This window comes from Neophocaena asiaeorientalis, unplaced genomic scaffold (genome assembly GCF_003031525.2).
Source record: "Neophocaena asiaeorientalis asiaeorientalis breed wild unplaced genomic scaffold, Neophocaena_asiaeorientalis_V1.1 scaffold747, whole genome shotgun sequence".
Taxonomy (NCBI): Eukaryota; Metazoa; Chordata; class Mammalia; order Artiodactyla; family Phocoenidae; genus Neophocaena; species Neophocaena asiaeorientalis.
Window position 1 is genome coordinate 1,057,443 of NW_020172132.1, and position 24,181 is coordinate 1,081,623.

A 24,181-nucleotide genomic window follows, 5' to 3' on the forward strand; every position below is an offset into this window, starting at 1 on the left:
ATAGAAGGGATACACACGTGCTTGGAGGTTGTAGAAAAACACAGTCTATGTACATATTGTGCATGTATCCACATGATTTGGATGGGATACCGACTTCTTGAAGGTGAGTAGGTGTATCATTTAGCATCTCTGTAAATATTTATTGGTCAATTGGTGGAGAAGAAAAGGAGAGTACATTAACATCTGGGGAAAGATAGCTTTTAAAATAATGCAAGTTGTAAAATATGGATAAATCACTAGTAAAAAAAACCTGCAGCAGAATAACAATGATGATACCTTATAATTACGTCACACTGTAGAGTTACAGACTTTTGCCGTGCTCAGATATAATCTCGGGAGTGCCTCACATCTACATCTGGATGCAGCAAGGAAGGGTAGTAAGGACTTCACCTGACAGAAGGGGAAGAGATGGCTCAGTGAAGTCCAAGGATTTGCTCCCAGTCTACACTGCCTTCCCCGTATTCCACACTCATCTGGAACCCGCAGAAAGGGTGAATGTGTCCACAGGTATCAAAGCCAACCTCAGCAGCCTTCACAGGTCGCCTCAACCAGCCTGACTCAGAATGCAGACCCAAGTTTCCCACGTGAGGGGTTTTAGTGAGTTAAGTAACAAGCGGACTGGAAAGAACATCCCAGGCAGGGAATACAGTGACGGGATTAAAAACACAGCCTCTTATTCGCTTCTTCCAAGCATATTCAGTCTGAGCGTGTGCCTGAGACACGGTGTGACACTGACTCGGGTGGCACAGAGTCCAGAACACAGCCAAACCGCTCTTCCAGGGAGCAAAGCAGACACCATCAATCACTACCTGCATGTTTGAGACGTAGAAAAATATAGCCGAGGCTGGGAACAAGAACATTCGAAGATGGCTAAAAGGGAAAGAACACGAAGTTTCCCACTTATCTGCCGCATCTATACAGATATACACACACACACACACACACACACACACACACACTCACACAGGTTCCTCCAAAGCTCCGTAAGAAAATACCCTGCTGAGAGTAGTAAGGGTATATTAACTAATTTTTATTAATGCCATCTTTTATTTGGCTAGCAATCATAATCTATTAAGAGCATTTATTCACATTATCTTACTTATTCAACCCTCAGAAAAATCCTATAAGGCTCATCAGTAATATATTATTATCTCCCTTTTATAGACAAAGAAAACGGAGACAAGAGGTTTCCTTGCTTAAGCTGATCTCACTAAATGGCAGAATGAGAACTTGACTCCTAGTCATTCCTGAGAGCAACTGTGGGAAACTGGAAGGAAGAGGGAAAAGCCCGAGACATTGGTTCAGGGTGGGAAGAACCTGAACACACTGCCGTCAGACCAGAATTCTTCCTCGTTTAGGTCAAAAGGCCGGCGTAGGTGTGGCCCTGTGACACACAACCATAACGGCGAGAGCGACTTCCAGGCACACTTACTCACTTTGAATTTTCTTGTGCAACTGAGCGTTTGCTCTCAAACTCCTGGCCTCCAACGTCCTGTGAAGTTTCTGGGCAGCTGAGTTGGAACCAACTTCAAACAAGTTTAAGTCTCTGATTCAGCCCCCGAACCCTCCCTCTCCGGCTCTGTGGTCAGTCTTTTGCATCACGACCTGCGAGCAAGCAGTTTTTCTTTTGCACTCCTTTGGGGCTCCTCCCTCACTCTCCCTCAATCTCCCAGATCCTGTCTGCACTTCTCCCCCTCCGTCTCTCCTGTCCATCCACTTTTCCCACCATCAGGGGCTCTGTGCCCCGTGTGCCCCTCCATCGTCCTCCCCCGGGTACCTACCTGGGCTCGGCAGCCACAGGCACCTTCCGGCTGCCCCTCGGCTTTCTTGGTTCTCTGTCTGATGCTGTCTGAAGCCGCCTGCCTCCATCCAGGGCCTGGGATCCATGAAAGTCTTCAAGCTCTTTGTTACTTTTCCACCTTAGTTGATGATGCTAGGTAAATAACAACAAACCAGAAAAGATGGCATATCAGCTGTGGTTCTCACCCGAAGCTTCCAGAAGTGTCAGCTCAGGCCCCAACATTGCAACAAAGGAATCTAACAGTTGGGTACGTGAAAATCAGTTAGAGGACAGGAGGAGAAAAACTTCAGCGCTTCCCAAATTCTGCTGCCCTCCGGGGGCTCCCCCTTGTGGAAGATGCAGGGCATGGCAAGGCGGTACCCAGGCGGGTCGGGGCCTCCGGGAGGAGGGGGAGAGGAGCTCACACACCCCAGGGGTGCGCACCCCCAGGGCTGTGGAGTCCCGCTCCAGCCATGAATAACAGCCCCTGTGTGAGCCCCTCTGTAATTAATCAGGGAACCGCTTTGGGGAGAGACAAGAGCTCCCCATGCCTGGGGGTCTCTGGTCCAGGCGAGTATGGCATGAGTCATGAGCTTGCACAGTTTACACTCTGTATGGACTTGCCGCTTCTTCACGTCCAATTCCCTCACCAGCACAAATGTATCATAAAGTCGGACATCCACACAGGGCTATACTGGTGAGACAGGCGTGGTCTCTGCCGTCTGAGGACAGGGAGATGGTCCAGGCTCTTGGACTCTGGCCAGTGTGGGCACCCACCCTTTTGGAGTCCTGGCAACTTCCTGCTCCCCACTTGATGGAAACAGACTGTATGTTCACATAGTATCTTTCTGCGGAGAGATTCCGCCTCATTCATTCCCACCTACCCTGGCAGTTAAGTAGAGTAGGAAATCAAATATAGCACTCTTTCTGCAAACAGAATGGGAGGCTCATGCAACCTAGAAAGGTGTCCAATGCTCTAGAAAAGCCAGCAGTGGACCTAAGGGCCCAGGTTTCCCGACTTCCTCGTGCCTCCTGTGTCTAGACTGTGTTCTGCCTCTGGAGAGCAGGGGAGGTGGGGCTCCCGGACCTTCCTCAGTGCAGGGCGATGAGCGGCACCCTGAAGGAGTATTGATCGACATGGTGGCTGTGAAGACCACGTGCTGGGTGTGACACAGACATCTGGACCCAGAGCGAGCCTGCCGGAGAGACTGTGTCATTATGTCAAAAGCTGGGGAAACAACCAGTGGGCCTACTGGGATGCTCTTTATTTGCCAGAACCTAGTAAGGAAGCTGCAGAATGACAACAGTGCCCCGGCCAGAGTTCACGTGCCACCACGTGTGTGGTGACACATTATCTCATTTCACCCTTATACCATTTCTGAGATGGAGTCGGGTTAACCCCATTTTATAGATGAAGAAACTGAGTTCAGAGTGGTTAACTGCCCATAAGATAAGTGGCCATGATAGGGATCAAACCTAAATCTATTTCAGCCTAGAGCTCTTCTCACCGTATCACATTGCCTCTGTGACTCTTCTAGCTGTCCTGGCCAGGGGACTCGGGCCACGGCATATTAATTTCAGCAAAGCCAAATCTCAAGCCAATTCCCGCTGATCTCTATTTAAACTCCATTACCTCCCTGATGTTGGTAGCAGCTCTGAACTGAACCACACAGGAAGACTGAGCTGGGAGTAAAAATATAAAACTCCACTTACTAAAAACCATCGCTCCTTCATTGGCTCTTTCTCCATAAGCAACCTCGACACTACAGAACCAAAGATAACACGAACACAGAAATACCCTGGGCAAAAGGAGCTGAAATAATGTGATGAGGGAGACGTGTCAAGTCATGATACGGACTCACTAAATATTTCTATACTATACCTATGCTGGGCTCTGGGCTGAATGTGAAAGAGGCAACCCACCCTGAAGACACTTACATGTTGTTATAAACTGAAATCAAGTTAAAAACAGCAACAAGGATTTGGAGAATTCAAGGAAAGCTGCAAAAACAAAAAAAAAAGATTCCTTTCATGTAATTGGATCTCAACCTGAGGACCTTCAGTGACTGACTGCTGTGAAGGATGGAATAAAAATCCAGGAATACTTCTCAAAGAGAAGGAGCAGTGGGAAGCAGCCGCATAGCACAGGGAGATCAGCTCGGTGCTTTGTGACCGCCTGGAGGGGTGGGATAGGGAGGGTGGGAGGGAGGGAGACGCAAGAGGGAAGAGATACGGGAACATATGTATATCTATAACTGATTCATTGTGTTGTAAAGCAGAAACTAACACACCATTGTAAAGCAATTATACTCCAATAAAGATGATAAAAAATAAAATTTTAAAAAGAAGGAGCACGCGAAGGACACATGCTCATGGGTGGAAGAATAGGAAAATGAGTGGAGTGGGAGGGGGAGTCTTGTTTCCCTTTGGGCTGGTCGGTGCATCCCGTTCTGCGCCACCCCAGGCAAAATGGAGGATGTTTATAATAGAGCAACCGTAGGAAAGAAGGGATCAGAATTCATCTCAGGAGGAATCTGGAAAAGTGGAAACGTTTAGGCAGGTGAAGATACGACTCCGTACAGGAAATGACTGCTATCTTCAAATATCCAAAGGGCTCTCAGGTAGAAAGGGACGGGATTTGCTCTAGCTTTCAGGGAATACGATGGAGCCAATGGGGAGAAACTCCAAAGAGAGTGCTTTTTGACTCACAGAAGAAAAATACTCTGCTAGCTCAATCCAAAACTAGAAGGATCACTTCCTGTCTGGAGAAGGTCAGGAGGGCTCTGCCATTGGAAGTTCTTTGGTCAAAGGACGGGCCCAGGTAGGAAGACCTTCTGGACTGAAATAACCCTTGGGGATCCCTTGAGCTCTAAGCGTGTTGGGGTCTCTGAACAACCTGAGTTCCAAGCGGAGAAAGTGGACAAGAGAAACGCAGGAAATCCTCACACAGCGCATGTAACTCCTACTTAGGGATCACATGTCCTAATATATTCAATGACCACCTAAATGCAAAATGTGCTTACGCCTTTTCCTCTGTTTCTCTTGAACAGAATTATTTGTTTTACTGTCTCAGGAATTCCAATATTTAAGTACCTCCCAGGTGAGGCAAACGCCCTTTAGAATAGTGGAAAACACAAAGGAGAAGGCCACACTCCCACCCTCTCATCAGTTTAAGGAGAATCTGAGGTTTTAAAAGAGATGTTTAGAAGCCAACTGGTCAAAGACCCCCACCCCTCATGTCTGAATTCCTTCCTTATCTTCCCTGTTTGAGTGTTGCCTGATCTCTGTTTGAATGCTGCCTCCAAAGCTAATTTCATTGTTGGCCATTCCAATGGGGAAATTAGCAAAAATATACACACGTAAAATGCATCAGCAAGACATGGAAACAAAGGCAAAGAAAAATGGTACCTTTTTATGCACTGTATCAGAGTATAAAGACAGAACCTAATATTAATAAGGATTATAAAAAGTCAGATTACAGTAAACTTTTAAAACACCACCTCCAAAGCAAATAGAAACAGACCCACAGACAGAAATTTACAAAATAGAAACAGACCCACAGACAGAAAATAAACTTCTGGTTACCAAAGGGGAAGTGGGGGAGGGATAAATTAAGAGTTTGGGATTAACATATACACACATTACTATATACAAAATAGATAACCAACAAGGACCCGCTATATAGCACAGGGAACTCAATATTTTGTAATAACCTATAAGGGAAAAGAATCTGAACAAGAATAAATAGATAGAAAGATAGATACGTATAAATGAATCACTGTGCTGTACACCTGAAGCTAACACATTGTAAATCAACTGTACTTCAATGAAAAAGTGAAAAAATAAAGTAAAATAAAATAAAATAAAATACCACCTCCAGTGTGAGTGGCCACTACTTAATGACACATGGTACTGGTAAAAAGCATTGCTCGTCAGGCTATCTTTTGCGTGTATGTGCAAGCCTTCCAGTGCCGGGTGGGAAGATAGAATAGGGGCAGGAGAAATTAAAATGGTGAAGGTTGCTAATAAGGAGGAAAGCAAGGTATGGGGCTTTGAGGGATGCTGGTACGTGGTATGTATTTCACTTGCTTGTATGATGGGGATTGGGGCAGAGTTATAAAAATGAGTGCAGAGCTGGTGGGCATGGCAGACAAGAAAAACGGGGCATTAAAGAATTGACCTCTGATTGAGGAGAGAGGATGGAGGGCTTAAGTGGAGGAGGGAAAAGACATGGAGTTTAGGGGTGGAGGAAAAGGGAGAAACACGAGATCAGTGAGGGAATTGAGAGGTAGGGAGAAGTGAGGGGAGAGCCTCAAGCGAGGTCCAAGATACTTGGGATGTTTCCAAAACCATCGTGGGGTCTCAAGAGATGGTGAGAGGTGGGGATAAGGGTAAATGTTTAGGGGGATGCAAGAGACAAAGCCCGGAAAGATCTCCGGAGTGGAAAGAAGCAGAGAGGAAGCTAGATTCATCATAAGACTTAGTCTCTTCCTGGCTGCAAGAGACCGTTAATCCATCAGAAAAATGTGAATCCGTCAAGGGTTGACTGAACACCTCCTATATGCTCAGACATGTGATAGAAATAGAAACCAAAGTGTTAGTAAAAAGTCATGCTAAAGAATGTGCCGTAGTAAGCTTAATTACTATCAGTCAATTAACAATCGTTGATTTAGGAACTACTACAGCTGGGGACCACGGTCAGCACGAGCTATACAGTTGGGATCACCAGGCCTATCGACATGGAGGTCACAAATAGTGGGGTGGGGGTGGGGGTAGAGCCAAATGTAAAACTGCTACGAAGAATTATAGGGTGCTTCAGAGAAAGATGATGTACAAAAATAGGGTTCGTGATTTTCACATTTTTCACAAAAAAGAGATGTGGGAAGCCAAGAGAAGCAGGAGTCAGGCCATGGCAAGTTTCTTCCCGGCCTGAGACTGGCAGAGAGCATTGCCCGACAACTTCTCAGGGTCCAGAGCAAGGGGGCAGATGCCGAGCCCAGCAGAGGACTGCTGGGGACTGGCGCAGAGCCAGACTGGGTAAGAAACTGACTCCACTCCTCGGGGACATCAGGAGCTCATGATGGAAGGAGGAAGCCTTCTGCCTGAGCTCCTTCCCCTCTGGACCCCACTCACCCTGCCTGGCGTGACCTCTTCAGCTCATTTGGCCTCCGCCCATGGCCAAGTGAGAGAACCATCTCTAAGGAGCCTCTCCAATTTCCTGAATTTTCTGTCTGCCTTGCTTTCCTACTTGGGTTCACAGATGAGCCCATGACCCTCAACGACTGTTTTGGGGAAGCTTTTGCATTTTCCTTGGCAAAGGTGCAGCTCGCTGAATTCTTTTAGGCCAGGCCAATAACAACAAGCCCTAAAATCGCTGAGCCAAGTGGTTTCTTTGGGGATCTGCTTACATGCCCTCCCTGAAAAGAGCAGGGGGCCCACTTCGTGCAGTCTCTGCACACAGAAAATGCACGCTCCACTTTTAAGGTGGCGGAGGCATGGGAGGCTTTGACCCAAGAGAGGATGAGGCACAACTGGTTTTTGCTTTGGTTTTATATTGCTCGATTGGGTTTCATTCCATTTTAGATGATGGATAAGACGGCTCGGAGTCAGCTCCCTTGAAGACTGTCTTGAGAAAGGGCTAGGGAAGCTTTTAGTGCAAGCCCCATGGGATCCCAAGTTGGCAGAAGAATTTATGTGTGTCAATACCCTCTCTCATTCCTGAACTTCCACTCAGTTCAGGGTTCAATACTGTAATTACATTCTTGTAAGTTGTGGCTTTGGGAAGACGATGGAGTCGGTCTATAGACGGCTTGATTTTTTTTTTTTTAATAATCATGGAGGGATGTTTGGGTAGAAATCATCCAATTCCATAAAGGATTACTCCAAAGTTTTGTGGGGTTTTTCTGATTTGGAAACTGTTATATGATGATTTTTCAATCAGTTTACCTCCCCCGTTTATTTTCTATCATGCGAATGTGAGAACGTGGTCATGTTTCCCAGGTGTCCCCAGCTGAGGGGAAAACCTTGAGGACTATCTTCATGGGAGCCTGTCAAGCAGTGGCCGTCAAACAGCCACTATGGAATTAACAATTATCTGTGAACAATTCACAAGGCATGTCATCCATGTGCAGATCACTGAGAACTGACTGCCTCTGAGAAGTGCCTGCAAGATTAGCCAAACGGCCTTGCAAAAACAACAACAACAAGAAAATGATCACAGAAGTACTTCCTCATTTCTTGGCATCAGTGCATGGCTAAGGCGACAGAGTTGCAGGTTCATGCTCCGAGCCTGAGGGTATTCTTCAGGTGGGGGAAACAGGGTCTCTTGAAAAGTAAAATTTGAACACATTCTCACACGGCAAGATGACCCACATGTATCCAGAAACACCTAGAGCAGTCATTCAGTACTGAGCTTTCCTACTCAGATGGAAACTAAAGGGTTCTGGGGTCAAACCTGTCGTTTTTAGAAGACGTAAATCAGGGCAATCTCATTTGCAGATGGGTAAATACATTCTAGGGACCTAAGCCGGCTTCAGTGACTTTATCAAAAAGCCTGGCATTAGAGCAAGAGGGTTGATACTGAGAACCCTCCTAGGAAGGGGCTCATCCAACAGCCCACTGCACCGTCTGACCCAGAAGCTCTCCAGCAGTTTCCAGCCACTGTGGGGACCTGGCAATTAGAAGTAACCCCATCTTGGGCTTCCCTGGTGGTGCAGTGGTTAAGAATCCACCTGCCAATGCAGGAGACACGGGTTCGAGCCCTGGTCCGGGAAGATCCCACATGCTGAGGAGTAACTAAGCACGTGTACCACAACTACCGAGTCTGTGCTCTAGAGCCCGCGAGCCACAACGACTGAAGCCCGTGTGCCACAACTACTGAGCCTGCGCTCTAGAGCCCGTGAGCCACAATTACTGAGCCCATGCACCACAACTATTGAAGCCCGCACACCTAGAGCCCATGCTCTGCAACAAGAGAAGCCACCGCAATGAAAAGCCCGTGCACCGCAACGAAGAGTAGCCCCCGCTCACCGCGACTAGAGAAAGCCAACGCGCGGCAACGAAGACCCAACACAGCCAAAAAATTAAAATTAAAAATAAAAAGAAGTAACCCCATCTCCATGCTTTGGAGGAAAATTTACAAACTGAGGTTTGCCTGACCTAACAACAGGGATGCTTAGTTTTCCTATATCAACTGATGAAGAGAAGATACTAGCATTTCCAACCAAGAAAAAAAAAGGATAGCTTAGGCTAAAAGCAGCCTCAATGTGGGAAACCAAGTGAGGTTGTGAGAAGAGTCAAATTTCTTGCACTTTATTAAGAATTCAGCTGGACCCTCCAGAGATGCTCATCTTCAGGGGATTTCATAGGTCCTTGGCCAGAGACCAACCTGGATCATAAGAGGAAACCCCCTGGGCCTTTCTTTTAAAGAAAGAGCTTTTAGTCATCTGGGCTTTGCTTATTGAAAGAATATTCTTTCTTGTCCTGGAGTCAGGGTAAAAGCATGTGCTGCCAGGTTATCTGAGAGGCCCACAGGGAGATGCCAGTGAGACAAGCCCAGTGGTCCCCTATGGAACTCTTTCATCTTGAAGGCCAATAAGATGCCATCTTCACTACACTTCCCAGGGCCTGCTGTCTTCAGACGGCACGACAGCAATGAACACAGAACTCAATTGCCACTCCTTTCCCATTTCACTCTTAATGCCAAGGAAATCTGGTATCAGAGCTTTGGAATTATGAATTGGAAAATGGTGACAAGAAGAGTGAGGGCGCAAAGTAATTTAGGACACTGAATGTCACCCAATAATGTGAAAATAGGTCATGCAGGATATCGCCATGGAGCTTTTTTTTTAATAGATATATTTTTTTAATTGGGGTATAGTTGCTTTACAATGTTGTGTTAGTTTCTGTTGTACAACAGAGTGAATTAGCTATATGTATACGTATATTCCCTCCCTCTGAGACCTCCCTCCCACCCACCCCCCATCCCATCCAGCTAGGTCATCACAGAGCACCGAGCTGAGCTCCCTGTACTATACAGCAGTCCCCACCAGCTATCTGTTTTACACATGGCAGTGCACATACGTCAGTCCCAATCTCCCAATTCACCACCACCCCGTGACCACACGTCCGTTCCCTACGTCTGCATCTCTATTCCCGCCCCGCAAATAGGTTCATCTGTACCATTTTTCTAGGTTCCACATATGTGTGTTATTATACGATATTTGTTTTTCTGTTTCTGATCTACTTCACTCTGCATGACTCTCTGTTAAATTTTTCCCTCTCAATTCTTTGGGGAATTCTCCCTGCTTCTGTGTGCAGAGAGCCCCACTAACTCACAGTAACCTGAGGGTTAGAGATCATCACCGTTAAGAGCGGGGCCACAGCGGTGGCAATGGGATCATATGATCCCACTCACTCTATGTCAAGGCCATCGTCTACCCATAATGATAGGTTATAGGGGTAAGTTTACACAGTGAATAGGCCACTGCTGCTCCCTCCTCGATTCTCAGCAAGAAAAGTGCAGAAAGTTCAGTTACTCCCACTGGCCACTGGACAAATGCCCAACTGCTCTCTGGGGACATCTCACAGCGACCGTGTCACTGTGAATTCCTCCCTCTCATGCCCCTCCTTCATGGCCACTTAGTTGCCAAGCTCTGTCCGTTCTTTCTCCACTGCATTTCTTGAATTAGTCCTCTGCTTTGATTCCTGCGGCAGTCATCCTTGGTGAAGTTCTCATTTTTTTTTCTCCACTGGGCTTTTGCTCTAGCTTCCCATGTCGTTTCCCGATACCGCTGTAATCCATTTTACACATGACTCTCGGTTGAGTCTTCCCGATGCATGCCTCCCCGATCACGTCACTCTTCTGTCCAAACACTCGTGGTGATACTTTGCTGTCTGCTGTTCACAGTCCAATCGTGGTGATTCTGCATTGCTTACCGACCGGCCTCCAATGAATAAACTGATAGCTTTATTCACAAAGGGGAAATTGGCCAGGGACTCACATGTTAGCCTATGAATAAAGGACTGAGACTCAGAAAGTTGCTCAAACTTCAGTAGCCCAGGTACTGGAGGTGAATTTCACTTGTCCTGTCCCAGTGGGTTTCTCTCCTATACATCCCCCTTGTCCCAATCAAAAAGTCCTTTTCCTGTGTCCACCCTGACTTATCCCTCAGGCTCTTGAATTCTGCTATCTTTAACTATTACTGCTTTTTGTGGCCTCTCCCGTTGCGGAGCACACGTTCTGGACGCGCAGGCTCAGCGGCATGGCTCACGGGCCCAGCCGCTCCGCGGCACGTGGGATCCTCCCAGACCTGAGCACGAACCCGCGTCCCCTGCGTCGGCAGGCGGACTCTCAACCACTGCGCCACCAGGGAAGCCCTAACTATTACTTCTTTTAATAGTGAGTTCCACTCTCAGAAATGAGATTAACAAAGTAAAAAAGGAACAAGTGACTCCTAAGAAAAACACCAAAGAATGACCGCAGCTTGAGTGGAGAAGGGGAGCCGATGGGTGTTTGTGACTCTTCTTTGTTCGATTCCCTGCATCTCAGGACCTTAATCGTCCACAGACTAGCCTCTTGACTTTGATTGGGGATTTCTCTTCTGTGCTTATGCTTCAGTTACTCAAAACGTGATCATCACAATTAGACGGTCATAATACCCCATGACGCTAGGAATGGTTTAATCGAGAAACATACTTGGGTAAAGATCCTTGGATATTAATCAGAGTAATGCATAGAGACTGTAGAAAGCAACTTGGAGAATGACACATAGAAAAATTACTCAGTCACTTTGACCATCTTTACAGCATTGCTATTTCTGGGGCTGAATGCAAGAGCAGCTAGGAGTGGGGGAGAGGGGAAGATACACCACATCACACACAAATCTGAGGATTCCAATTCTGCAACGTTTCTTGTCATGTGTAAAAGATGGACATAATCCCCCTCTACATAAAGCCTGTAACAGTCATTCCCCTTTCCCCAGAAGTAACACAGACTACAACGATAACAGCCTAGAAAGGTGAAGAGCTAACTTTTCTTTTAAAAAGAAAAAAAAAAAGGAGAAAGTGAAGAAAAGAAACAAGCAAATACGAACAGACTCTGAAGGACAACTTATTTTGCCCGTCAGTGCACCGTGATGCACAGCTGGGAAGTTCTTCTTAAGATCTAACCTGCATTTCTCTTGCTGTTTTTGTTTGCTTGTTTGTTTGACCATAGACTGCTCTAGCCTCTTTGCCAACAGAGAAATACTCACAGCCCTACCCAGCTGGCCACTTGGCTCAGCTAACGGGGCTGTTCTCAAATCCATGGTTAAAATGTCTGTCCCTGAAAAGGGCCATTGAGCTTGGCTCCATAAGAAAGCTCTGGACCGCACCTCTCAAGCTAGACAGCCCTGCCATATGTGTGTGAATGTAGATGCCACCGTGACCACTGCTTCTATCTACTAAGAAAAAAGTCAAAGCAAGATTCGTGCCTGAACTTCAACCTCTGCCCAGAGAGCGCTGAAGCGTCGGCTACGGGGAATTAACCTCTATCCTCTCATTACAGCGGGACGCTAGGCCAGAGCAGGGGGTGACCGCGAAGATGAATCCTGGGCTCTAGCCCTCGGGTGGTGTTTGCCTCGCAAAACCTTTCTATTTCCTGGGGGTGAAGGTAGGGCTCTTTAGCAAAATTTTCAATATGGAGTTGTACTCCAACTTTTTCCTTCTACATCCATAGTTTGTTCTATCTTATAAAATAAAATGTCACTCTTGACTTTTTTTAAAAAAGCACAAAGGGCTGACAGTATAAACAAGATGGGACTTCAGAAGGCCAGAAGGCTCTCTGCATTTTGCCAGAACGAGGCTTTGCCTCCTTTTGGGTTTCCCGAGGCGGCCAGCACCCTAGAGCTGGTGATTTCTCAGGGGGCCAACTGTAAAGGGGGCTTAGGACTTCCATGTCTGGTGAGAGACCCCCTGAAGGCTAGAAGGAGGAGGCAAGAGCAGAGACCCATCCAACCTGTGTTCAGAATTACCGGGGAAAGTTCCTTAATATTCCCCACCTCGGTTTCTTCACCTGTAAAATGGGGATAATAATGGGAGCATATCTCATAGGATTGTTGGGAAGATTTAATCCAAAGGGACAAAACCCTTAACACAAGGCCTGGCACATAAGGAGTGGCCATTTAATTGCTCCTCTTGGTATTAATATGAGTAGAGCCACCTCTGGGGGCAAAGTAGCAAAGAGAAAGAGTGGGAGAGAGAGCTCCGGGAAGTGACCAAGGCACTGCCATCCCCCTGGCCCTGGTGATGACCCCACTGTGCAGGGTGCAGAACATTCTTCCATTCACCCAGGCCCCAGCTCGCTCCCAGATACGGAACAAGCCGGCGGCACAATAAAGACCTGCCTTCCACAAGATGGGCACCGCGCCGAGCGGCGCCTGGATCCAGAGGAGATATCTCTGTCCAGCATTTCTATCAGGGCTCTTCCGAGCCAGCTCCTGGGGCGCACACAAAGACCCATTCAGGATGGCTGGAGCGCTGAGAGCAAGCAGATGAGCAGAGGGGCCCAGGAAGGGGGTGGAGAAGCAGCACAGTGCCTGGCACCGACCCGGCCAGGGCCGCCTCGGGCAAGTGGGCACGGAGGGCTCAGGCCCGCAGCCGGGGCTGCACGCTTTATCCTTCCTCGGATGCCTTTCTCCGGTGGTGGGCCAGGGCCTGGAGACACCAGCTGCCGTGGCTGGGGCTGAATGACCTCGCTGGAGGAGGCGGGGAACCCCCAACCCCACCACGCCAGCCCAATACGCCGGGTATCCAGTGGAAACGGGCCATTACTAACTGGCTTGCACTTCTTTCTGGGAAAAACGCCTCTCAGAGGTTCCCACCCTGGGGAGGTACTAGCTGAGGCACTGAAGTGACAAACAAGAAGCTAAATTAATACACAGCAGCCACCCGTTACTCCCCAGGACCTAGGAAGTGGCTTCGTGCTCTTCAGCCTCAGTTTTCCCACCTGTACAATGGGGCCTGGTAAAATAATCTGTTGGAATTCAAAGAGAAGCTGTTGAGAGAGTTTCTAGGCAGCAGTGTGTTTATTCTCTCTGAGCCAGCAGGCAGGCCCAGGCCCAGCCCCAGCCTTCCTCTCTGTGGCCTCCTGGAACGCATGGAGAATGCCTGGTCTGGAGCTCCCATCAGCATGGCTCTGCGGGCAGCCCCCAAATATGTCAAGTCCGATGCATCAAGGCCATGGCAGCTCTGCAGTGCTCACAATTTTGGAGCAGAGAGGCTGCTGAAAGGACCATGATCCATGAAGAAAAGAAGATTCCCTCCTTTACCTTTTTCCTCCTAAAATTACAGAAGGCTATCTTAATAATGTCTGACAGATTAAACGTGGAACAGAAAACTGAGCCCCTTCTTGTCGCCAGGTTTCTAAGCCATTTCCTATGGCACAATGTCATTTTGCAGATGACTCAGTAGGACTGAAGGGATTTTCTATCAATTAAAGATGTCTCTACATCAATTAATCCAGTTGTCCAGCTTTCCTGGAATGCACTGACTGCATTTATTCACTGAGATACCTCTCATCCAGTGGTAAAACTCGGTACACGTACCACCTCCTCCAGGAAGCCTTCTCTGACGACACAGCTCAAATCAGTACCCCTTCATCATGCTCCCACAACGCCCCAGGCACACCTCTCTCTCGTGGCGCTTAGGAAACGACTTGAAATTGTCTGTTTATGTGTCTCAGTCTTCTCTGTGGTCGGGCACTGTATTTTATCAAGCTTCCAGCACAGTGTTGGCACGACGTAGGAGCTTAATAAATGTTTACTGAACTAAATGGATGTGTTGCTGGCATAAACCCCCACTTGTAATTTATAAGAGTATCCTGTAACCTTTGCTCTCAGGAAGTTCTATCTCGTAGCTAACCCAACTCTCCCCTGCACACATATGTTGCTACTTATTCTAACCTCAGCTGGTGACCATCCTCATTCTTATGAGAGCAGCAGAAGAAATCACTGCTATCGCTCATCAGTTCTTTCTACCAAGTCAGACTTACTTTCTTTCGGGCTTAAATCAGGAACAAACAATCAGAATCTCAGATCTGACAGCTTTTACTTTTAATAGACAAATAGAAAAGGACTTTCAAGAAGGATTTTGGGCAGAGAGAATCTGTGCATTTCAACAAGCTTCTGGGAGGCACCTACTATGTGCCAGACGGTGTGTGAGAGAATAAATACATGCTGAAGTCCCGGCCATCAAGAGATCCCTAACCTAGAATAGGGAATAAACAGGGGTACTTAACCTATTAACAAGCAGCACTCCACTTTCTTTGTGGTGCCCTGATTAGAATCACCAAGTTTTGTGAGAATGTAAGAAAGTCCAGACTGCAAAAAAAACAAAGTTTCCAGTTTCTGCGCAACTTGGGAGAAAACTAGTGGCCCAGTCAGGGAACACACTGGGGACACGTTGATGAGCCCATGAAAAGATCAGTGCCTTGCCTGGGCGTGTTGACATTGTGACAGAAATCTATTTGCATTTTCACTGCTGGGAGGAGGCTGGCCTCCACTGACCACATATTCAGGAAGCTGGCACGAGCCCCTGAGCACCAACCCCTGCACTGGCAGCCTCCCTTCTTCTGGCCAAGGAGCTCCGGGTCTGCGTGACTTGAGGCAAGTCATCTGGGGACATTTGGGATACTGATCGGGTGAGCCAGTGGAGGCAGCACAGATAAGACCAGGACAGAAACCTGGCAGCCTGAGTAACATCTGCTTGGGCTGAGGTTTTGGCATGGGCTCCTGCGGGGAGCCTGGGAAGGCTGCGCTTGGAGCAGGTGACAGCAGGTGGCGCAGGAGAGCAGAAACCAACCCTTGGTGGGGCCCAAAGAAAGCGTGGGATTAATTCTGCCCCAAAGAGAGGCGCTAGGGCTGAGAAAGGCAAAGGGGACCAGGCTCTCCACATGGTGCCCAAAACAGCAGACTGTCCCCATGGAACATACAGCCAGATACGGGCATTTCTCAGGTAATGTAGATGTCGTCGTGACCACTGCTTCTATCTACTAAGAAAAAAGTCAAAGCAAGATTTGTGCCTGAACTTCAACCTCTGCCCAGAGAGCGCTGAAGAGTCGGCTAAGATAGGACGGAAAAGGTCTGAGTAAAATCCTTGCATGGTCAGCATCTTTAGGACATGTGCAAAGAAAAGGAAAAACAGCATACAATATTAACTTCAGGAGCAAGATAAACACTCCTAGAGCTGAAAGGCTCAAACCACTCTGAACCCTTAGACGGCTGATGGGCAAAGTATAATTCTCCAAATAACCTTCCCCCTAACAACAACAAAATGAAAACAAACGACGACAACAAAAGCACTTAATCCGGTTGGTAAAGTTCCGGAAAGCAACATTTTCAAACATACACACAAAAAGGGATTATATCTCCATCCTAAAGCTACTAGACAAAGCCACCTTCTCAATGTTCTTATCTCGGGGTAAGCTGCCTCCAAATCGTACCATTATGGGAATAGGACGGCCGAAAGTTCCCCTCCCACAGACACCCAAGGCTTCTCAGTTTCTGTGCCCCAAAGGGCAGAAAGCATGGTCCTACTTATTTATTTACACAGCACCGTAACTTGAAGAACGTTAATTGGGGAATTCTAAGCAGGGGGGTAAAAGTGCCACACACAGGATATAGGACAATCTGTCTCTTCTGAGAGAGAATATTCCAAAGCAGTAGACTGATGAGATGTGCAGTGGAGAATTTACCTCATATACCGAAGCAGCGTAGGTTGGCTTGGGGATAAATTTTAGGGAATGCAAGGAATTTTACTTATTTTTCCATTTCGTTTACTTTCACGTTGCTATTTCTCTTGTGGGGAAGCAATCCTAGATACCTACGGTCTGCCGTTTTATAAATCAATTCTCTGTGTTTACTTAAGTACATGTACATATATGCAGCATGTTGCATTGCTTGAGAAAAAACATTTGATGTATTTGTTCTCAATCTTCTGCAAAAAGCAGGGTCTGTCCAGCTCAGTTCGCTGCTGGGTTTACTGCTCAACTAGGACAGTAAAGGAGTCTGTTCTATAACCTACCACCTGTAACTTGGTGGGCCCACCTCACAGACGTCTCCATAGCAGAAAGTGTAAGAGCTCAGCGATTAGGCTCCATCAAAGGGCCAGGAGAGCGGAGAGGAAGGGAGGAGGAGTTCCTCTGGGTGGGACCAGAAAGGCTTCGTGGACTCAGATACTGTAGTTGTTTCATCCTCCGTGCCATGGACTTGCTTCGTTCTGCCTGGAATGTCCTTCCTCATCTCCCACCATCTTCCTTTTGTGGGTAATTCTTCATCTTCTTCAAGAATCAGTAGCGATCCCGTCTGAAGCCCTTCCTGACCAGCACCTTGCCCTGTGTGTCCTTAGAAATCCTGTGCGAATCTCATTCCAAGTACATGACATTAAAAATGATGCTGCTCTCACCATCTTCCTGCTATAAAATTCGCTATTGTAGATTCCTGTTCTTCTGCTTCTTCGTGTTTTCCCACATCCCTCTCCCCCCAACTCTTTCTAAGTAGGGTTGCCAGATGAAAACAGAATGCCCAACTTAAACTGAATTTCAGGTAAACAACAAATAATTTTTAGTATAAATATATCCCTGATATTCCATGTGTTGTTGTATTTTTATTTGCTAAGCATGGTAGCCTCATCCCGAGACCCCTGAGTTCACGCCTGTTCCCCGCTCCCCGCCCCCCTGCGGCGAGGGGTGGGAGATGCATTCAAAGCCGCAGATGCACTTTCTCAGCATTGACCCCTCTCCCCAGCCAGCCCTCCAGAAGAAAGGGGGTACCCCTTGCACACCCCTCCGGAATACTGGACGAGTAATCTAAGGTCCAGTTCAGACCCACTTGGTGTTTTTTCTCCTGTACTGGGTGTATTTATTCCATAGAAATGAAGTTTAAGTGTTTTGTTCAATATGAAAACACTTGCTCAGATGTTTTGAAATAGGAGGGTTGTTGCTTGCTCTCCATTTAAATGTGGTTTCATGAACTGTATGAATTCTACGACACTTTGAAATCTGTTAAGTCCATGTTGAATTTCAAAGTATGGCCACAGCTGGATGTAGTGACATTTACCTCGTCAGTTCCTGCTGGCTCTTTCAGCCCATTCTGTCCTGGAAGAAGCAAGGGAGATGCAGCTGGCAAGGTATGAACCTGCAGAAACACAGCCAACCCCAGCAGACAGTGTCCAGCATTGTGAAATGTCTTCAAGCTCCACGTGCCCTCCTTATTTCACTATTTTAGCAAATGGAACTTTAAAAGCAAAAATAGCAACATCTTGGATTTCTCTAACAAATCCTTTCCACCAAGATTAACATTCTTTCCACTTACACCCCAACTCCCAGCGTGAAAATTCGCAACAAGAATAATTTATGGCAATGTTGCCCTAACTTTTTTGTATCATCACACACAGGAAGCTACAACAATTGCATAACTGGGATACCTTGGAAAAAATCTGGGAGATTCTATTTGAGACTTAGTAATAAAATTAATTAAATTTCATTACTTACTTTTTTTTTTTTTTTTTTTTTTGCTTTTGGTGGTCCTCCTTCCTTTGGGGAGCGGAGCACGAACCCGCGTCCCCTGCATCGGCAGGCGGACTCTCAAACACTGCGCCACCAGGGAAGCCCTCATTACTTACTTTTTAAATTAGCAAATGTTACGGAAGATACTAAATACGGACTTTGTATAAACTCTCCCAGTAAAATAAATCATTTTCTATTTAGAAACATCTAATATCTGCTTTTAAAATGTAATGATTAGGGAATCCCCTGGCAGTCAAGTGGTTAGGACGCTGCATTTTCACTGCCGTGGCCTGGGTTCGATCCTTGGTTGGGCAACACATATGCCTTCTATATTATTAGACAAAATATAAAATATTAGAGCAAATGAAATCAGGAAAAAAATCTAAGACTTTATAGGGCAGGCAAAGCAAAGAACATCACTGATGAAAAAATCATGACTAAAAAATAATCAAACTAATACCCGGACAATTTTAACAGGATGATCCGGGGAAAGTGAATTGCATGTAGCTTCCCAGGACGCTCTGGTGTGCGTGGGGGGGTGGGGAGTGAGGGTGGGGGCATTCATAGAGTTTTAGATACCCAAATAGCCGTTACGGACGTCAGCAAGTTTACAGATGAAGCCATACAATGAATGTTCAAATAGAATTAAAAATTTCTAAATAGTTATCAAAACTGCTTTTATATACTTTCCCACTATGAGAAACTTTCAACCATCCATATCTCGGATAAATGCCTCGTAAACTATCCCAGCCACCCCAAGCCTGTCACAGCACCCCTGGGAAGCTCTGCCTTAGAAATGAGATCATTCTGGTCCATTTCCAGCCCACTGTTGGTGCTACAAGCATAGTGAAAATGAACAGGTACTGAAGAAGAGAAGTATTCTTATCTTTTAACCAAATCAGAATCTTCCCCAAATATTAAGGATTATGAAACACTGAGGTAAGTTCCCCACAGAAGACTCAGGGGTTGCCCTCCTTCCTTAGCCAGCCTTGGTGTGTGGAAAGGGCCAGTGAACCATCCCACTCCACCATATATCGGGAGCAACTGTGAAATGACAAGAGAGAAAAAAATGCAAAAAACTCGGTCCTAGTTGGGAGCTTACTGTGTGGACAGTGAGACCAACACATAAACAGAGATACAAGGGCATCTGTGGTTCACCTGAGTCTCGCCCATGATGAGGTTCAACAATTCTGAAGATTCAGTGATTCTTTCTTGCCCATCCTCAATTTATGCTATAACCAGACACATGCTTTTACAGAGCCTCTGGCTGCCTTCCCCCTCAATAATTCTCTTTGCTCCAAGAACTTGCCTCAAGTTTGACTCTTGAGAGTGTTTTCCTCCTCCTGAAAAGTATGCTGCCTTTTCCCTTCTCACTCTCAGCCAGCCCAGATGGCTTCAGAGCTTGGAAAGAAGGACCCAGCATCACCAGTTACCACTGGGTGACTGTATCCCTACATGCCTGGAACATAAAACCTAGACAACTGGGGAGCGGGGTGGAAAATGAACCTACGTTTTTAGGACAAAAGCGTTTCCTCTACTCATCCCACTGCCCAGGGTTCAGCAGGGTTTCACTGAGCAAACGATTTTGAAATTGTCAGCCAAGCCTGTGCCTCTCAAGAGCCTGTCTTTCTAGTTCCATCCCTGAAAGGATCACAGTTTTGAGCCATGTGGCTTTCATGATTCTTTCATGGATGGCACATCCATCAGGGAGTCCCATCTGAGCCCCCCAGCAAAGCAGAATTAACTAATGTGCATAAATTAGCACCAAATGCCTAGTCTTTGGAGAAATGCCAAAACCATTCTTTCCTACAACAGATAACTGCCCATCCCCATGTCCTATCAGCCTCCTTCTCCAACAATGACCTGCACCTCCTTCAACTCATGTTCAGTTTTATAGTTTATCTAATGATTTCAAATGCACTTCCTCATTTGACCTTTGACGTTTGGGTGGCAGGTGACGGAGAAGTTTTATTTCCATTACATAAATGAGAAAAATAAAGCTCAGAGGAGTCACATGACAAGCCCAAATCACACAGCTAAAACCTGAAGGGCTGATTGTGGAACCAAGGTCTTCTGACTCAATCCGGTGTTCTTTCCAGGACATAGTTCACAGCCAGCGAGAGAAGGACAGAAACATCTGAGAAGGCCAGTATCGAAGTTGAAGGAGCTCCCATGTCCTTTCCTTGTTCTCTCAACCCCCAACCCACAGTTCACTCACTGGAAGTCCCTGATAAAGGTTCCATCAATGTCTGAGCCACCTTTGGCACATGGTTGATTCTGAGAAAGACTGCACAGGTACATGCACACATTTACATATGTATAAAATGTATTATCCTCCCAGTATTTAAAACGCTTTACCACACTCCACATTGTTCTTCTCCAAGCAGTAAGTGCCCGGAACATAGCGGAAGCTCAATTCTCTATTGGTTGAATGAATCAATTAATGCTCTCTCTCTCATTCCTTTTTACATCTCAGAATGGTCCTTCTATTTCAGCCGGTCTCATCTCCTAGCTGCCCCACCAACCACGCCAAAGTACTGGAATAGGCCCCGTGTCAGGATGCTATACGTAACTAAGTGGATCCGAACCAGACACAAATAAAACCATAGTTCCCGTTCTGCTGAAGCACGATTTACAAACTGTAGCTTCAGAGATGACGGGGGTAAATGACTGTTCCAATCCTTTGGGACAGATAATCCTCTGAAACAGGTATTCAGATCTCATTTTATAGACGAACCGATACAAGCTCAAGGAAATTAACAGATTAGCCAAAGATTACCAAACTAGCAAGTGACAGAGACAGAGTCTGAACTCACTTCTGACCACTGGGTTACCATGTGTATGTAGCGTCTGGCATGGTAACTGGCCTCCCAGTACTCCTTGAAGGTGTCTGGAACATGACACTTGGGGCCCTATATACTGGCTGTTTACTCAGCCTGCAAGGCTCTTCCCTAGAGCTGCTGGGTAATGCCCAGCTCCCACACCTCCTCCAAGGCTTTGCTCATTTTCTACCTACTCACTGAGCTCTTCCCTCATCACCCTAAATTGCAATCCATCCTTTCCCTCAGCCCCATCACTGTAGGTCCCCCCCCCAACCTACTCTGTTTTTTGCCATAGGACATAGCACTTTGCAACATATCATAGAATTTAATTATTTATTCTGTTTATAGATATCTTCTAAGTAGGCTTTGCTATGGTGTGAGTTTGTCTTTTTTAATTCATTTATGGATCCTGAACACTAAGAATACTACCAGAAAGATAGCAGGTGTTCAATAAATATTTTCTAAATTGAAGGAATAGGGACTTCTCTGGTGGTTCAGTGGTTAAGAATCCACCTTCCAATGCAGGGGACGCAGGTTCGATCCCTGGTCGGGGAACTAAGATCCCACGTGAAGCAGGGCAACTAAGTCCGTGTGCCACAACTACTGAGCCTGTGCACTGCAACTACTGAGCCCACGTGCTCTGGAGCCCACGCACCACAACTAGAGAAGCCCGTGTGCCACAATGAAGATCCCACGTGCCGCAACTAAGACCCGACGCAGCCAAATAAAAAAATAATAATAAAATAATAAATTGAAGGAGTAAGTGAATGGTAGGCACTCAGTTAATATTTGTTGAATGAACCAAGAGCTTATTATCTAAGCTACCCCATGGTCCCACTTATTAAATGCTCCCTATATGCTAGGCCCAGTGACATAAGTGATCTCATTTAATTAGCCCCCATGTTCTTCAAGCTAGATAATCAAATTCCCTGTTATAAAGATATACACGCTCAGGGAAGTTAAATAATTAGCCAAAGATCACACCACTGGTAAGTGACAGGCGGCATTTGAACTCAGTTCTAACTCCAAAGCTGGGCGTTCCTCCCATCCCAATACAGCACTTCTCAAGGTACTCACAAAGGTATGAGCCACCTAGAAATGCGTTGCGTCTATAAATGAAATATTGACCCATAAAAAGTAGGTAAATCTTAGTCATTCACAGTTAATACTGCCTCATTCAACTCAAGTTGGATGTGAGAGCTCCATCACCTGAGATGAAGCTTGTTGTCCCCTACTGTTTTGGAGCCCAGAAGCAAGGCCTGTTGCTCAACCCAGTCTGGTAATTTGCATTTTTAATCATTCAAGAATTTAATTAGTATCATGGCCTTAATCAGGTGCACTGAAAATACAGCTGATGTCATCAGAGCTTAATCAGTTTGAAGGAGAAAAAAGTTTTTACAGTCTGAATATGTCTCCACTGGTATAAAGGTGAAGGGCCTCAGGGGTTCATAGAAAAGGAAAGAAACCAACTTAAAATCTAGATGCTGTGATTAAAGACTTTTAAAACATATGACCTGGGAAAGGTTTTTGAAAGTGTACCACCACTATAATAAAAATACGAAGGTAACAAAGCACCAGTGTCAACCACTTTTACAGCTCTATTCGGGTGTCACTTGCACACCACAGAATCCGCCCATTGTAACCGTGCAGTTGAATGATTATATGTAAATGCAGAGCGTTGGACAACTGTGGCCGCAATCCAGTTTTCAAACATTTCAATCACCCCCCAAATTTCCTCCCAGCTGCAGCTTCTGCTCCTACCCCGCCAATCCTATGCATCCACCACTCTGCTTGTCTCTATAAATTTGCTTTCTCCGGACATTTCATATAAATGGAATTACACAGTATAAATACCTCTGTGACTGTCTTCTTTCTCTTAGCATATTTTTGAGGCTCATCTATGTTGTAGAACGCATTGGTATTCCATTTCTTTTTACTGTTGACTAGTATTCTACTGTATGCTATATCACATTTTGTTTCTCCATTCACCAATTAATGAACATTTGGGTTGTTTCCACTTTGGGGGTATTATGGTTTTGCTGCTGTGAATATTCACATACAAAGTCTTTACGTGTACACGTCCTTTCGTTTGTCTTGGGTAAATTCTTAGGGGTGAAAAGAAGTCTCACACTCAATTTCCATTTCACATCCCCACCAGCAACACAGGAGAGCGACCACTGATTCATGAAATGCCTTAGACAGTAGAATTGAAAATCTTCAACTCTTTATGTCCGATCTTTGAACTTCAGCCTTGAAAGAAAATGTGAAATGCTCAAATCACACTGTAGACAGAGAGGAGGAATGATGGGAAATTAACTGGAATCAATGAGGTTTAGAGAAGAGAAGGGATTTGTAGCAAGTAAGTCTTCTCAGGGATAGTGTTTTCAGATTTCATTTGCTAGGCAATTAAATTAATCAATTAAATGAAATAACTCTCCAGAAAGATCAGTTACATTTGCCATAAAGATTGCTCATTTACCCCAATTTACCCTGTGGTTTATATAACAAAGACACTGGTTTCATTTATTTCATTCTCCCTATTTTTATCTCCACATCATGAAGGGAAGGAACACTCTGTGGGCTTTAGAATGTGTTAGTCAAACTGGATTGAGCCCACTCACATGTGGGAAACTCCAAGTTGTTTCATTTTGCTTGTGATCTTCAAAACTCTTGATAAGATATGCATCATGAAAAGAAGGATCATGTGGCCAACTCTTAGGCTGCAAATTTAGTCTGGGAATAAATTTAGGTTCCATGTTGTACAATTCATGGGTTCATTCATTTATTCTGGAAAACATTAATATGTTCCTTGAGATACCAAGTGGAGAAAGACATGGGCTGTGCTTTCAAGGGAGTGACAGACTTGTTAACTAATACTGCAGTGGAGTGCTGTAAGTGCTATCGTCAAAGCAAATACAGACGGGAGGGAGAATGCAGGCACAAAAAGGGAAAAGGACAGAAAAGTCATCTCAGAAGAGGTGATTCTTGAGCAGTTGTGTTAAAGTAGGTATTTGTCAGAGAGCAAGGAGCGGAATA